The following is a 15217-nucleotide window of genomic DNA, read 5'->3' as shown; positions in this document are numbered from 1 at the left end:
AGAGATCCTGAAGTACTCACTCATCATGTGAAAGTACCAATGTGTTTCTTCGTTGGTCAATGGAAGAAAAATCTTGCAAAACTCTCCAGATTATTGCCTTTTTAACCTTTTTCTAGGAAACTTTCTAGATGAATGCTTTTTAGCCTTTGTCAGTACATGCTTTTGCAAGCTGTCTCTGTGGCGCAATCGGTTAGCGCATTCGGCTGTTAACCGAAAGGTTAGTGGTTCAATCCCACCCAGGGACGTAATTGACCTTGTGATCAAATTTTGGTGATCTTTAAGTAGACAAGTCAAAATTTCAAACCACCTTTTATGGTGTAGGGTACCTGGCCTTCTCTGATGCAATCAGAGTCATATTTGATTAAGTCATTTTATAAAAAACAGGAAGCACAATTTAGCATTGGGGTTGCAGAGAAAAAAAATTATGCAGGCAGAGAAATCCAATTGAGTGATTAATCAGCTCTCCATTTTATGGCTTTATTTTTATGCTAACACATTTGCTCTCTGAAAAGTGTCCACAAAGCCAAGTCTCTGATTAACACCTTTGTAGGAATGGTTTTTCACCTATTACTGATTAAAACTTGCTTCATTGGAAAGGCAGCAAGATGCATCCTCATTACAATGTCCACTGAAATAATACAGGTTGACACCAGGAAACATAAACCTCACTGCATCTTGCTGCTTTCTCAAGTGGGAATCTGTTTAATGTGAAAACCAGGTGATATCTAATCAGCACACAGGTAAGAAGTTAAGAAAATCTTTCTTTAAGGGTGAAGATGTTTCTCACAAAATCGTTGCCCCAATGCATCATTGAAATTCAAGCTGGAAAGATGATTTTGAAATATCAATTGTACATTTTGCATTGCTCTTCTGGTGACAATGTAGCTTGTTTTTGTCAATTACCATTTCAGTAATAGGGTAAAGAAAATTAAGTGGATTTCTGAAAGAAAACAATGCTGTCAATATACTATTAAAACAAATTAAAATGTTAAAAGTTATTGTACTTTAAGTAAAAATAAAAGAGTCAAAATATCAATTCCAGTTTTGGAAGAATTTAATTAACAAAAAAATAAGTGCACATAGCAGAGGATGGTTTCGATCCACCGACCTCAGGGTTATGGGCCCAGCACGCTTCCGCTGCGCCACTCTGCTGCTCATGTAAGTGCCAGAGATCCTGAAGTACTCACTCATCATGTGAAAGTACCAATGTGTTTCTTCGTTGGTCAATGGAAGAAAAATCTTGCAAAACTCTCCAGATTATTGCCTTTTTAACCTTTTTCTAGGAAACTTTCTAGATGAATGCTTTTTAGCCTTTGTTAGTACATGCTTTTGCAAGTTGTCTCTGTGGTGCAATCGGTTAGAGCATTTGGCTGTTAACCGAAAGGCTGGTGGTTCAATACCACCCAGGGACGTAATTGACCTTGTGATCAAATTTTGGTGATCTTTAAGTAGACAAGTCAAAATTTCAAACCACCTCTTATAGTGTAGGGTACCTGGCCTTCTCTGATGCAATCAGAGTCAGATTTGATTAAGTCATTTTATAAAAAACAGGAAGCACAATTTAGCATGGGGTTGCAGAGAAAAAAAATTATGCAGGCAGAGAAATCCAATTGAGTGATTAATCAGCTCTCCATTTTATGGCTTTATTTTTATGCTAACACATTTGCTCTCTGAAAAGTGTCCACAAAGCCAAGTCTCTGATTAACACCTTTGTAGGAATGGTTTTTCACCTATTACTGATTAAAACTTGCTTCATTGGAAAGGCAGCAAGATGCATCCTCATTACAATGTCCATTGAAATAATACAGGTTGACACCAGGAAACATAAACCTCACTGCATCCTTGCTGCTTTCTCAAGTGGGAATCTGTTTAATGTGAAAACCAGGTGATATCTAATCAGCACACAGGTAAGAAGTTAAGAAAATCTTTCTTTAAGGGTGAAGATGTTTCTCACAAAATCGTTGCCCCAATGCATCATTGAAATTCAAGCTGGAAAGATGATTTTGAAATATCAATTGTACATTTTGCATTGCTCTTCTGGTGACAATGTAGCTTGTTTTTGTCAATTACCATTTCAGTAAAAGGGTAAAGAAAATTAAGTGGATTTCTGAAAGAAAACAATGCTGTCAATACACTAAAACAAATTAAAATGTTAAAAGTTATTGTACTTTAAGTAAAAATAAAAGAGTCAAAATATCAATTCCAGTTTTGGAAGAATTTAATTAACAAAAAAAATAAGTGCACATAGCAGAGGATGGTTTCGATCCACCAACCTCTGGGTTATGTGCCCAGCACGCTTCCGTTGCGCCACTCTGCTGCTCATGTAAGTGTTAGAGATCCTGAAGTACTCACTCATCATGTGAAAGTACCAATGTGTTTCTTCGTTGGTCAATGGAAGAAAAATCTTGCAAAACTCTCCAGATTATTGCCTTTTTAACCTTTTTCTAGGAAACTTTCTAGATGAATGCTTTTTAGCCTTTGTCAGTACATGCTTTTGCAAGCTGTCTCTGTGGCGCAATCGGTTAGCGCATTCGGGTGTTAACCGAAAGCTTGGTGGTTCAATCCCACCCAGGGATGTAATTGACCTTGTGATCAAATTTTGCTGATCTTTAAGTAGACAAGTCAAAATTTCAAACCACCTTTTATGGTGTAAGGTACCTGGCCTTCTCTGATGCAATCAGAGTCATATTTGATTAAGTCATTTTATAAAAAACAGGAAGCACAATTTAGCATTGGGGTTGCAGAGAAAAAAAAATATGCAGGCAGAGAAATCCAGTTGAGTGATTAATCAGCTCTCCATTTTATGGCTTTATTTTTATGCTAACACATTTGCTCTCTGAAAAGTGTCCACAAAGCCAAGTCTCTGATTAACACCTTTGTAGGAATGGTTTTTCACCTATTACTGATTAAAACTTGCTTCATTGGAAAGGCAGCAAGATGCATCCTCATTACAATGTCCACTGAAATAATACAGGTTGACACCAGGAAACATAAACCTCACTGCATCCTTGCTGCTTTCTCACGTGGGAATCTGTTTAATGTGAAAACCAGGTGATATCTAATCAGCACACAGGTAAGAAGTTAAGAAAATCTTTCTTTAAGGGTGAAGATGTTTCTCACAAAATCGTTGCCCCAATGCATCATTGAAATTCAAGATGGAAAGATGATTTTGAAATATCAATTGTACATTTTGCATTGCTCTTCTGGTGACAATGTAGCTTGTTTTTGTCAATTACCATTTCAGTAATAGGGTAAAGAAAATTAAGTGGATTTCTGAAAGAAAACAATGCTGTCAATATACTATTAAAACAAATTAAAATGTTAAAAGTTATTGTACTTTAAGTAAAAATAAAAGAGTCAAAATATCAATTCCAGTTTTGGAAGAATTTAATTAACAAAAAAATAAGTGCACATAGCAGAGGATGGTTTCGATCCACCGACCTCTGGGTTATGGGCCCAGCACGCTTCCGCTGCGCCACTCTGTTGCTCATGTAAGTGCCAGAGATCCTGAAGTACTCACTCATCATGTGAAAGTACCAATGTGTTTCTTCGTTGGTCAATGGAAGAAAAATCTTGCAAAACTCTCCAGATTATTGCCTTTTTAACCTTTTTCTAGGAAACTTTCTAGATGAATGCTTTTTAGCCTTTGTTAGTACATGCTTTTGCAAGTTGTCTCTGTGGTGCAATCGGTTAGCGCATTCGGCTGTTAACCGAAAGTTTGGTGGTTCAATACCACCCAGGGACGTAATTGACCTTGTGATCAAATTTTGCTGATCTTTAAGTAGACAAGTCAACATTTCAAACCACCTCTTATAGTGTAGGGTACCTGGCCTTCTCTGATGCAATCAGAGTCAGATTTGATTAAGTCATTTTATAAAAAACAGGAAGCACAATTTAGCATGGGGTTGCAGAGAAAAAAAATTATGCAGGCAGAGAAATCCAATTGAGTGATTAATCAGCTCTCCATTTTATGGCTTTATTTTTATGCTAACACATTTGCTCTCTGAAAAGTGTCCACAAAGCCAAGTCTCTGATTAACACCTTTGTAGGAATGGTTTTTCACCTATTACTGATTAAAACTTGCTTCATTGGAAAGGCAGCAAGATGCATCCTCATTACAATGTCCACTGAAATAATACAGGTTGACACCAGGAAACATAAACCTCACTGCATCCTTGCTGCTTTCTCAAGTGGGAATCTGTTTAATGTGAAAACCAGGTGATATCTAATCAGCACACAGGTAAGAAGTTAAGAAAATCTTTCTTTAAGGGTGAAGATGTTTCTCACAAAATTGTTGCCCCAATGCATCATTGAAATTCAAGATGGAAAGATGATTTTGAAATATCAATTGTACATTTTGCATTGCTCTTCTGGTGACAATGTAGCTTGTTTTTGTCAATTACCATTTCAGTAATAGGGTAAAGAAAATTAAGTGGATTTCTGAAAGAAAACAATGCTGTCAATATACTATTAAAACAAATTAAAATGTTAAAAGTTATTGTACTTTAAGTAAAAATAAAAGAGTCAAAATATCAATTCCAGTTTTGGAAGAATTTAATTAACAAAAAAATAAGTGCACATAGCAAAGGATGGTTTCGATCCACCGACCTCTGGGTTATGGGCCCAGCACGCTTCCGCTGCGCCACTCTGCTGCTCATGTAAGTGTCAGAGATCCTGAAGTACTCACTCATCATGTGAAAGTACCAATGTGTTTCTTCGTTGGTCAATGGAAGAAAAATCTTGCAAAACTCTCCAGATTATTGCCTTTTTAACCTTTTTCTAGGAAACTTTCTAGATGAATGCTTTTTAGCCTTTGTCAGTACATGCTTTTGCAAGCTGTCTCTGTGGCGCAATCGGTTAGCGCATTCGGCTGTTAACCGAAAGGTTGGTGGTTCAATCCCACCCGGGGACGTAATTGACCTTGTGATCAAATTTTGGTGATCTTTAAGTAGACAAGTCAAAATTTCAAACCACCTTTTATGGTGTAAGGTACCTGGCCTTCTCTGATGCAATCAGAGTCAGATTTGATTAAGTCATTTTATAAAAAAACAGGAAGCACAATTTAGCATTGGGGTTGCAGAGAAAAAAAAAATATGCAGGCAGAGAAATCCAATTGAGTGATTAATCAGCTCTCCATTTTATGGCTTTATTTTTATGCTAACACATTTGCTCTCTGAAAAGTGTCCACAAAGCCAAGTCTCTGATTAACACCTTTGTAGGAATGGTTTTTCACCTATTACTGATTAAAACTTGCTTCATTGAAAAGGCAGCAAGATGCATCCTCATTACAATGTCCACTGAAATAATACAGGTTGACACCAGGAAACATAAACCTCACTGCATCCTTGCTGCTTTCTCACGTGGGAATCTGTTTAATGTGAAAACCAGGTGATATCTAATCAGCACACAGGTAAGAAGTTAAGAAAATCTTTCTTTAAGGGTGAAGATGTTTCTCACAAAATCGTTGCCCCAATGCATCATTGAAATTCAAGATGGAAAGATGATTTTGAAATATCAATTGTACATTTTGCATTGCTCTTCTGGTGACAATGTAGCTTGTTTTTGTCAATTACCATTTCAGTAATAGGGTAAAGAAAATTAAGTGGATTTCTGAAAGAAAACAATGCTGTCAATATATTATTAAAACAAATTAAAATGTTAAAAGTTATTGTACTTTAAGTAAAAATAAAAGAGTCAAAATATCAATTCCAGTTTTGGAAGAATTTAATTAACAAAAAAATAAGTGCACATAGCAAAGGATGGTTTCGATCCACCGACCTCTGGGTTATGGGCCCAGCACGCTTCCGCTGCGCCACTCTGCTGCTCATGTAAGTGTCAGAGATCCTGAAGAACTCACTCATCATGTGAAAGTACCAATGTGTTTCTTCGTTGGTCAGTGGAAGAAAAATCTTGCAAAACTCTCCAGATTATTGCCTTTTTAACCTTTTTCTAGGAAACTTTCTAGATGAATGCTTTTTAGCCTTTGTCAGTACATGCTTTTGCAAGCTGTCTTTGTGGCGCAATCGGTTAGCGCATTCGGCTGTTAACCGAAAGGCTGGTGGTTCAATACCACCCAGGGACGTAATTGACCTTGTGATCAAATTTTGCTGATCTTTAAGTAGACAAGTCAAAATTTCAAACCACCTCTTATAGAGTAGGGTACCAGGCCTTCTCTGATGCAGTCAGATTTGATTAAGTCATTTTATAAAAAACAGGAAGCACAATTTAGCATGGGGTTGCAGAGAAAAAAAATTATGCAGGCAGAGAAATCCAATTGAGTGATTAATCAGCTCTCCATTTTATGGCTTTATTTTTATGCTAACACATTTGCTCTCTGAAAAGTGTCCACAAAGCCAAGTCTCTGATTAACACCTTTGTAGGAATGGTTTTTCACCTATTACTGATTAAAACTTGCTTCATTGGAAAGGCAGCAAGATGCATCCTCATTACAATGTCCACTGAAATAATACAGGTTGACACCAGGAAACATAAACCTCACTGCATCCTTGCTGCTTTCTCAAGTGGGAATCTGTTTAATGTGAAAACCAGGTGATATCTAATCAGCACACAGGTAAAAGTTAAGAAAATCTTTCTTTAAGGGTGAAGATGTTTCTCACAAAATCGTTGCCCCAATGCATCATTGAAATTCAAGATGGAAAGATGATTTTGAAATATCAATTGTACATTTTGCATTGCTCTTCTGGTGACAATGTAGCTTGTTTTTGTCAATTACCATTTCAGTAATAGGGTAAAGAAAATTAAGTGGATTTCTGAAAGAAAACAATGCTGTCAATATACTATTAAAACAAATTAAAATGTTAAAAGTTATTGTACTTTAAGTAAAAATAAAAGAGTCAAAATATCAATTCCAGTTTGGAAGAATTTAATTAACAAAAAAATAAGTGCACATAGCAGAGGATGGTTTCGATCCACCGACCTCTGGGTTATGGGCCCAGCACGCTTCCGCTGCGCCACTCTGCTGCTCATGTAAGTGCCAGAGATCCTGAAGTACTCACTCATCATGTGAAAGTACCAATGTGTTTCTTCGTTGGTCAATGGAAGAAAAATCTTGCAAAACTCTCCAGATTATTGCCTTTTTAACCTTTTTCTAGGAAACTTTCTAGATGAATGCTTTTTAGCCTTTGTTAGTACATGCTTTTACAAGCTGTCTCTGTGGCGCAATCGGTTAGCGCATTCGGCTGTTAACCGAAAGGTTGGTGGTTCAATCCCACCCGGGGACGTAATTGACCTTGTGATCAAATTTTGGTGATCTTTAAGTAGACAAGTCAAAATTTCAAACCACCTTTTATGGTGTAAGGTACCTGGCCTTCTCTGATGCAATCAGAGTCAGATTTGATTAAGTCATTTTATAAAAAACAGGAAGCACAATTTAGCATGGGGTTGCAGAGAAAAAAAAATATGCAGGCAGAGAAATCCAATTGAGTGATTAATCAGCTCTCCATTTTATGGCTTTATTTTTATGCTAACACATTTGCTCTCTGAAAAGTGTCCACAAAGCCAAGTCTCTGATTAACACCTTTGTAGGAATGGTTTTTCACCTATTACTGATTAAAACTTGCTTCATTGGAAAGGCAGCAAGATGCATCCTCATTACAATGTCCACTGAAATAATACAGGTTGACACCAGGAAACATAAACCTCACTGCATCCTTGCTGCTTTCTCAAGTGGGAATCTGTTTAATGTGAAAACCAGGTGATATCTAATCAGCACACAGGTAAGAAGTTAAGAAAATCTTTCTTTAAGGGTGAAGATGTTTCTCACAAAATCGTTGCCCCAATGCATCATTGAAATTCAAGATGGAAAGATGATTTTGAAATATCAATTGTATATTTTGCATTGCTCTTCTGGTGACAATGTAGCTTGTTTTTATCAATTACCATTTCAGTAATAGGGTAAAGAAAATTAAGTGGATTTCTGAAAGAAAACAATGCTGTCAATATACTATTAAAACAAATTAAAATGTTAAAAGTTATTGTACTTTAAGTAAAAATTAAAGAGTCAAAATATCAATTCCAGTTTTGGAAGAATTTAATTAACAAAAAAATAAGTGCACATAGCAAAGGATGGTTTCGATCCACCGACCTCTGGGTTATGGGCCCAGCACGCTTCCGCTGCGCCACTCTGCTGCTCATGTAAGTGTCAGAGATCCTGAAGAACTCACTCATCATGTGAAAGTACCAATGTGTTTCTTCGTTGGTCAATGGAAGAAAAATCTTGCAAAACTCTCCAGATTATTGCCTTTTTAACCTTTTTCTAGGAAACTTTCTAGATGAATGCTTTTTAGCCTTTGTCAGTACATGCTTTTGCAAGCTGTTTCTGTGGCGCAATCGGTTAGCGCATTCGGCTGTTAACCGAAAGGTTGGTGGTTCAATCCCACCCGGGGACGTAATTGACCTTGTGATCAAATTTTGGTGATCTTTAAGTAGACAAGTCAAAATTTCAAACCACCTTTTATGGTGTAAGGTACCTGGCCTTCTCTGATGCAATCAGAGTCAGATTTGATTAAGTCAATTTATAAAAAACAGGAAGCACAATTTAGCATTGGGGTTGCAGAGAAAAAAAAATATGCAGGCAGAGAAATCCAATTGAGTGATTAATCAGCTCTCCATTTTATGGCTTTATTTTTATGCTAACACATTTGCTCTCTGAAAAGTGTCCACAAAGCCAAGTCTCTGATTAACACCTTTGTAGGAATGGTTTTTCACCTATTACTGATTAAAACTTGCTTCATTGGAAAGGCAGCAAGATGCATCCTCATTACAATGTCCACTGAAATAATACAGGTTGACACCAGGAAACATAAACCTCACTGCATCCTTGCTGCTTTCTCACGTGGGAATCTGTTTAATGTGAAAACCAGGTGATATCTAATCAGCACACAGGTAAGAAGTTAAGAAAATCTTTCTTTAAGGGTGAAGATGTTTCTCACAAAATCGTTGCCCCAATGCATCATTGAAATTCAAGCTGGAAAGATGATTTTGAAATATCAATTGTACATTTTGCATTGCTCTTCTGGTGACAATGTAGCTTGTTTTTGTCAATTACCATTTCAGTAATAGGGTAAAGAAAATTAAGTGGATTTCTGAAAGAAAACAATGCTGTCAATATACTATTAAAACAAATTAAAATGTTAAAAGTTATTGTACTTTAAGTAAAAATAAAAGAGTCAAAATATCAATTCCAGTTTTGGAAGAATTTAATTAACAAAAAAATAAGTGCACATAGCAAAGGATGGTTTCGATCCACCGACCTCTGGGTTATGGGCCCAGCACGCTTCCGCTGCGCCACTCTGCTGCTCATGTAAGTGTCAGAGATCCTGAAGAATTCACTCATCATGTGAAAGTACCAATGTGTTTCTTCGTTGGTCAATGGAAGAAAAATCTTGCAAAACTCTCCAGATTATTGCCTTTTTAACCTTTTTCTAGGAAACTTTCTAGATGAATGCTTTTTAGCCTTTGTCAGTACATGCTTTTGCAAGCTGTCTCTGTGGCGCAATCGGTTAGCGCATTCGGCTGTTAACCGAAAGGTTGGTGGTTCAATCCCACCCGGGGACGTAATTGACCTTGTGATCAAATTTTGCTGATCTTTAAGTAGACAAGTCAAAATTTCAAACCACCTTTTATGGTGTAAGGTACCTGGCCTTCTCTGATGCAATCAGAGTCAGATTTGATTAAGTCATTTTATAAAAAACAGGAAGCACAATTTAGCATTGGGGTTGCAGAGAAAAAAAAATATGCAGGCAGAGAAATCCAATTGAGTGATTAATCAGCTCTCCATTTTATGGCTTTATTTTTATGCTAACACATTTGCTCTCTGAAAAGTGTCCACAAAGCCAAGTCTCTGATTAACACCTTTGTAGGAATGGTTTTTCACCTATTACTGATTAAAACTTGCTTCATTGGAAAGGCAGCAAGATGCATCCTCATTACAATGTCCACTGAAATAATACAGGTTGACACCAGGAAACATAAACCTCACTGCATCCTTGCTGCTTTCTCATGTGGGAATCTGTTTAATGTGAAAACCAGGTGATATCTAATCAGCACACAGGTAAGAAGTTAAGAAAATCTTTCTTTAAGGGTGAAGATGTTTCTCACAAAATCGTTGCCCCAATGCATCATTGAAATTCAAGCTGGAAAGATGATTTTGAAATATCAATTGTACATTTTGCATTGCTCTTCTGGTGACAATGTAGCTTGTTTTTGTCAATTACCATTTCAGTAATAGGGTAAAGAAAATTAAGTGGATTTCTGAAAGAAAACAATGCTGTCAATATACTATTAAAACAAATTAAAATGTTAAAAGTTATTGTACTTTAAGTAAAAATAAAAGAGTCAAAATATCAATTCCAGTTTTGGAAGAATTTAATTAACAAAAAAATAAGTGCACATAGCAGAGGATGGTTTCGATCCACCGACCTCTGGGTTATGGGCCCAGCACGCTTCCGCTGCGCCACTCTGCTGCTCATGTAAGTGCCAGAGATCCTGAAGTACTCACTCATCATGTGAAAGTACCAATGTGTTTCTTCGTTGGTCAATGGAAGAAAAATCTTGCAAAACTCTCCAGATTATTGCCTTTTTAACCTTTTTCTAGGAAACTTTCTAGATGAATGCTTTTTAGCCTTTGTTAGTACATGCTTTTGCAAGTTGTCTCTGTGGTGCAATCGGTTAGCGCATTCGGCTGTTAACCGAAAGGCTGGTGGTTCAATACCACCCAGGGATGTAATTGACCTTGTGATCAAATTTTGCTGATCTTTAAGTAGACAAGTAAACATTTCAAACCACCTCTTATAGTGTAGGGTACCTGGCCTTCTCTGATGCAATCAGAGTCAGATTTGATTAAGTCATTTTATAAAAAACAGGAAGCACAATTTAGCATGGGGTTGCAGAGAAAAAAAATTATGCAGGCAGAGAAATCCAATTGAGTGATTAATCAGCTCTCCATTTTATGGCTTTATTTTTATGCTAACACATTTGCTCTCTGAAAAGTGTCCACAAAGCCAAGTCTCTGATTAACACCTTTGTAGGAATGGTTTTTCACGTATTACTGATTAAAACTTGCTTCATTGGAAAGGCAGCAAGATGCATCCTCATTACAATGTCCACTGAAATAATACAGGTTGACACCAGGAAACATAAACCTCACTGCATCCTTGCTGCTTTCTCAAGTGGGAATCTGTTTAATGTGAAAACCAGGTGATATCTAATCAGCACACAGGTAAGAAGTTAAGAAAATCTTTCTTTAAGGGTGAAGATGTTTCTCACAAAATCGTTGCCCCAATGCATCATTGAAATTCAAGATGGAAAGATGATTTTGAAATATCAATTGTACATTTTGCATTGCTCTTCTGGTGACAATGTAGCTTGTTTTTGTCAATTACCATTTCAGTAATAGGGTAAAGAAAATTAAGTGGATTTCTGAAAGAAAACAATGCTGTCAATATACTATTAAAACAAATTAAAATGTTAAAAGTTATTGTACTTTAAGTAAAAATAAAAGAGTCAAAATATCAATTCCAGTTTTGGAAGAATTTAATTAACAAAAAAATAAGTGCACATAGCAAAGGATGGTTTCGATTCACCGACCTCTGGGTTATGGGCCCAGCACGCTTCCGCTGCGCCACTCTGCTGCTCATGTTAGTGTCAGAGATCCTGAAGTACTCACTCATCATGTGAAAGTACCAATGTGTTTCTTCGTTGGTCAATGGAAGAAAAATCTTGCAAAACTCTCCAGATTATTGCCTTTTTAACCTTTTTCTAGGAAACTTTCTAGATGAATGCTTTTTAGCCTTTGTCAGTACATGCTTTTGCAAGCTGTCTCTGTGGCGCAATCGGTTAGCGCATTCGGCTGTTAACCGAAAGGTTGGTGGTTCAATCCCACCCGGGGACGTAATTGACCTTGTGATCAAATTTTGGTGATCTTTAAGTAGACAAGTCAAAATTTCAAACCACCTTTTATGGTGTAAGGTACCTGGCCTTCTCTGATGCAATCAGAGTCAGATTTGATTAAGTCATTTTATAAAAAACAGGAAGCACAATTTAGCATTGGGGTTGCAGAGAAAAAAAAATATGCAGGCAGAGAAATCCAATTGAGTGATTAATCAGCTCTCCATTTTATGGCTTTATTTTTATGCTAACACATTTGCTCTCTGAAAAGTGTCCACAAAGCCAAGTCTCTGATTAACACCTTTGTAGGAATGGTTTTTCACCTATTACTGATTAAAACTTGCTTCATTGAAAAGGCAGCAAGATGCATCCTCATTACAATGTCCACTGAAATAATACAGGTTGACACCAGGAAACATAAACCTCACTGCATCCTTGCTTCTTTCTCACGTGGGAATCTGTTTAATGTGAAAACCAGGTGATATCTAATCAGCACACAGGTAAGAAGTTAAGAAAATCTTTCTTTAAGGGTGAAGATGTTTCTCACAAAATCGTTGCCCCAATGCATCATTGAAATTCAAGATGGAAAGATGATTTTGAAATATCAATTGTACATTTTGCATTGCTCTTCTGGTGACAATGTAGCTTGTTTTTGTCAATTACCATTTCAGTAATAGGGTAAAGAAAATTAAGTGGATTTCTGAAAGAAAACAATGCTGTCAATATACTATTAAAACAAATTAAAATGTTAAAAGTTATTGTACTTTAAGTAAAAATAAAAGAGTCAAAATATCAATTCCAGTTTTGGAAGAATTTAATTAACAAAAAAATAAGTGCACATAGCAAAGGATGGTTTCGATTCACCGACCTCTGGGTTATGGGCCCAGCACGCTTCCGCTGCACCACTCTGCTGCTCATGTAAGTGTCAGAGATCCTGAAGAACTCACTCATCATGTGAAAGTACCAATGTGTTTCTTCGTTGGTCAATGGAAGAAAAATCTTGCAAATCTCTCCAGATTATTGCCTTTTTAACCTTTTTCTAGGAAACTTTCTAGATGAATGCTTTTTAGCCTTTGTCAGTACATGCTTTTGCAAGCTGTCTCTGTGGCGCAATCGGTTAGCGCATTTGGCTGTTAACCGAAAGGCTGGTGGTTCAATACCACCCAGGGATGTAATTGACCTTGTGATTAAATTTTGCTGATCTTTAAGTAGACAAGTCAAAATTTCAAACCACCTCTTATAGTGTAGGGTACCAGGCCTTCTCTGATGCAATCAGAGTCAGATTTGATTAAGTCATTTTATAAAAAACAGGAAGCACAATTTAGCATGGGGTTGCAGAGAAAAAAAATTATGCAGGCAGAGAAATCCAATTGAGTGATTAATCAGCTCTCCATTTTATGGCTTTATTTTTATGCTAACACATTTGCTCTCTGAAAAGTGTCCACAAAGCCAAGTCTCTGATTAACACCTTTGTAGGAATGGTTTTTCACCTATTACTGATTAAAACTTGCTTCATTGGAAAGGCAGCAAGATGCATCCTCATTACAATGTCCACTGAAATAATACAGGTTGACACCAGGAAACATAAACCTCACTGCATCCTTGCTGCTTTCTCAAGTGGGAATCTGTTTAATGTGAAAACCAGGTGATATCTAATCAGCACACAGGTAAGAAGTTAAGAAAATCTTTCTTTAAGGGTGAAGATGTTTCTCACAAAATCGTTGCCCCAATGCATCATTGAAGTTCAAGATGGAAAGATGATTTTGAAATATCAATTGTACATTTTGCATTGCTCTTCTGGTGACAATGTAGCTTGTTTTTGTCAATTACCATTTCAGTAATAGGGTAAAGAAAATTAAGTGGATTTCTGAAAGAAAACAATGCTGTCAATATACTATTAAAACAAATTAAAATGTTAAAAGTTATTGTACTTTAAGTAAAAATAAAAGAGTCAAAATATCAATTCCAGTTTTGGAAGAATTTAATTAACAAAAAAATAAGTGCACATAGCAAAGGATGGTTTCGATCCACCGACCTCTGGGTTATGGGCCCAGCACGCTTCCGCTGCGCCACTCTGCTGCTCATGTAAGTGTCAGAGATCCTTAAGAACTCACTCATCATGTGAAAGTACCAATGTGTTTCTTCGTTGGTCAATGGAAGAAAAATCTTGCAAAACTCTCCAGATTATTGCCTTTTTAACCTTTTTCTAGGAAACTTTCTAGATGAATGCTTTTTAGCCTTTGTCAGTACATGCTTTTGCAAGCTGTCTTTGTGGCGCAATCGGTTAGCGCATTCGGCTGTTAACCGAAAGGCTGGTGGTTCAATACCACCCAGGGACGTAATTGACCTTGTGATCAAATTTTGCTGATCTTTAAGTAGACAAGTCAAAATTTCAAACCACCTCTCATAGTGTAGGGTACCAGGCCTTCTCTGATGCAGTCAGATTTGATTAAGTCATTTTATAAAAAACAGGAAGCACAATTTAGCATGGGGTTGCAGAGAAAAAAAATTATGCAGGCAGAGAAATCCAATTGAGTGATTAATCAGCTCTCCATTTTATGGCTTTATTTTTATGCTAACACATTTGCTCTCTGAAAAGTGTCCACAAAGCCAAGTCTCTGATTAACACCTTTGTAGGAATGGTTTTTCACCTATTACTGATTAAAACTTGCTTAATTGAAAAGGCAGCAAGATGCATCCTCATTACAATGTCCACTGAAATAATACAGGTTGACACCAGGAAACATAAACCTCACTGCATCCTTGCTGCTTTCTCACGTGGGAATCTGTTTAATGTGAAAACCAGGTGATATCTAATCAGCACACAGGTAAGAAGTTAAGAAAATCTTTCTTTAAGGGTGAAGATGTTTCTCACAAAATCGTTGCCCCAATGCATCATTGAAATTCAAGCTGGAAAGATGATTTTGAAATATCAATTGTACATTTTGCATTGCTCTTCTGGTGACAATGTAGCTTGTTTTTGTCAATTACCATTTCAGTAATAGGGTAAAGAAAATTAAGTGGATTTCTGAAAGAAAACAATGCTGTCAATATACTATTAAAACAAATTAAAATGTTAAAAGTTATTGTACTTTAAGTAAAAATAAAAGAGTCAAAATATCAATTCCAGTTTTGGAAGAATTTAATTAACAAAAAAATAAGTGCACATAGCAAAGGATGGTTTCGATCCACCGACCTCTGGGTTATGGGCCCAGCACGCTTCCGCTGCGCCACTCTGCTGCTCATGTAAGTGTCAGAGATCCTGAAGAACTCACTCATCATGTGAAAGTACCAATGTGTTTCTTCGTTG

The 15217-nt window shown here is 36.7% G+C and overlaps 10 non-coding genes across 10 annotated transcripts; 8 read left to right on the top strand and 2 right to left on the bottom strand.

Moving 5' to 3' along the window:
• The first annotated feature begins 171 nt into the window (after positions 1 to 171).
• On the top strand, positions 172 to 245 carry TRNAN-GUU (transfer RNA asparagine (anticodon GUU)). Its single transcript has one exon. It is a non-coding gene; the product is annotated as a tRNA-Asn (tRNA).
• Positions 246 to 4838: 4593 nt separating this feature from the next.
• TRNAN-GUU (transfer RNA asparagine (anticodon GUU)) lies at positions 4839 to 4912 on the top strand. Its single transcript has one exon. It is a non-coding gene; the product is annotated as a tRNA-Asn (tRNA).
• A 1096-nt stretch (positions 4913 to 6008) lies between these two features.
• Positions 6009 to 6082, top strand: TRNAN-GUU (transfer RNA asparagine (anticodon GUU)). The gene has a single exon. It is a non-coding gene; the product is annotated as a tRNA-Asn (tRNA).
• An 827-nt stretch (positions 6083 to 6909) lies between these two features.
• TRNAM-CAU (transfer RNA methionine (anticodon CAU)) lies at positions 6910 to 6981 on the bottom strand. Its single transcript has one exon. It is a non-coding gene; the product is annotated as a tRNA-Met (tRNA).
• Positions 6982 to 7167: 186 nt separating this feature from the next.
• On the top strand, positions 7168 to 7241 carry TRNAN-GUU (transfer RNA asparagine (anticodon GUU)). Its single transcript has one exon. It is a non-coding gene; the product is annotated as a tRNA-Asn (tRNA).
• A 1093-nt stretch (positions 7242 to 8334) lies between these two features.
• TRNAN-GUU (transfer RNA asparagine (anticodon GUU)) lies at positions 8335 to 8408 on the top strand. The gene has a single exon. It is a non-coding gene; the product is annotated as a tRNA-Asn (tRNA).
• A 1094-nt stretch (positions 8409 to 9502) lies between these two features.
• Positions 9503 to 9576, top strand: TRNAN-GUU (transfer RNA asparagine (anticodon GUU)). The gene has a single exon. It is a non-coding gene; the product is annotated as a tRNA-Asn (tRNA).
• Positions 9577 to 10412: 836 nt separating this feature from the next.
• Positions 10413 to 10484, bottom strand: TRNAM-CAU (transfer RNA methionine (anticodon CAU)). The gene has a single exon. It is a non-coding gene; the product is annotated as a tRNA-Met (tRNA).
• A 1353-nt stretch (positions 10485 to 11837) lies between these two features.
• On the top strand, positions 11838 to 11911 carry TRNAN-GUU (transfer RNA asparagine (anticodon GUU)). The gene has a single exon. It is a non-coding gene; the product is annotated as a tRNA-Asn (tRNA).
• A 2261-nt stretch (positions 11912 to 14172) lies between these two features.
• TRNAN-GUU (transfer RNA asparagine (anticodon GUU)) lies at positions 14173 to 14246 on the top strand. Its single transcript has one exon. It is a non-coding gene; the product is annotated as a tRNA-Asn (tRNA).
• Positions 14247 to 15217: the final 971 nt, after the last annotated feature.

The sequence above is a fragment of the Pseudophryne corroboree genome, chromosome 4 (genome assembly GCF_028390025.1).
Source record: "Pseudophryne corroboree isolate aPseCor3 chromosome 4, aPseCor3.hap2, whole genome shotgun sequence".
NCBI classification, from domain to species: Eukaryota; Metazoa; Chordata; class Amphibia; order Anura; family Myobatrachidae; genus Pseudophryne; species Pseudophryne corroboree.
Note: the sequence above shows the minus strand (reverse complement) of the source record. Positions and strands in the feature narration are given on the sequence as shown.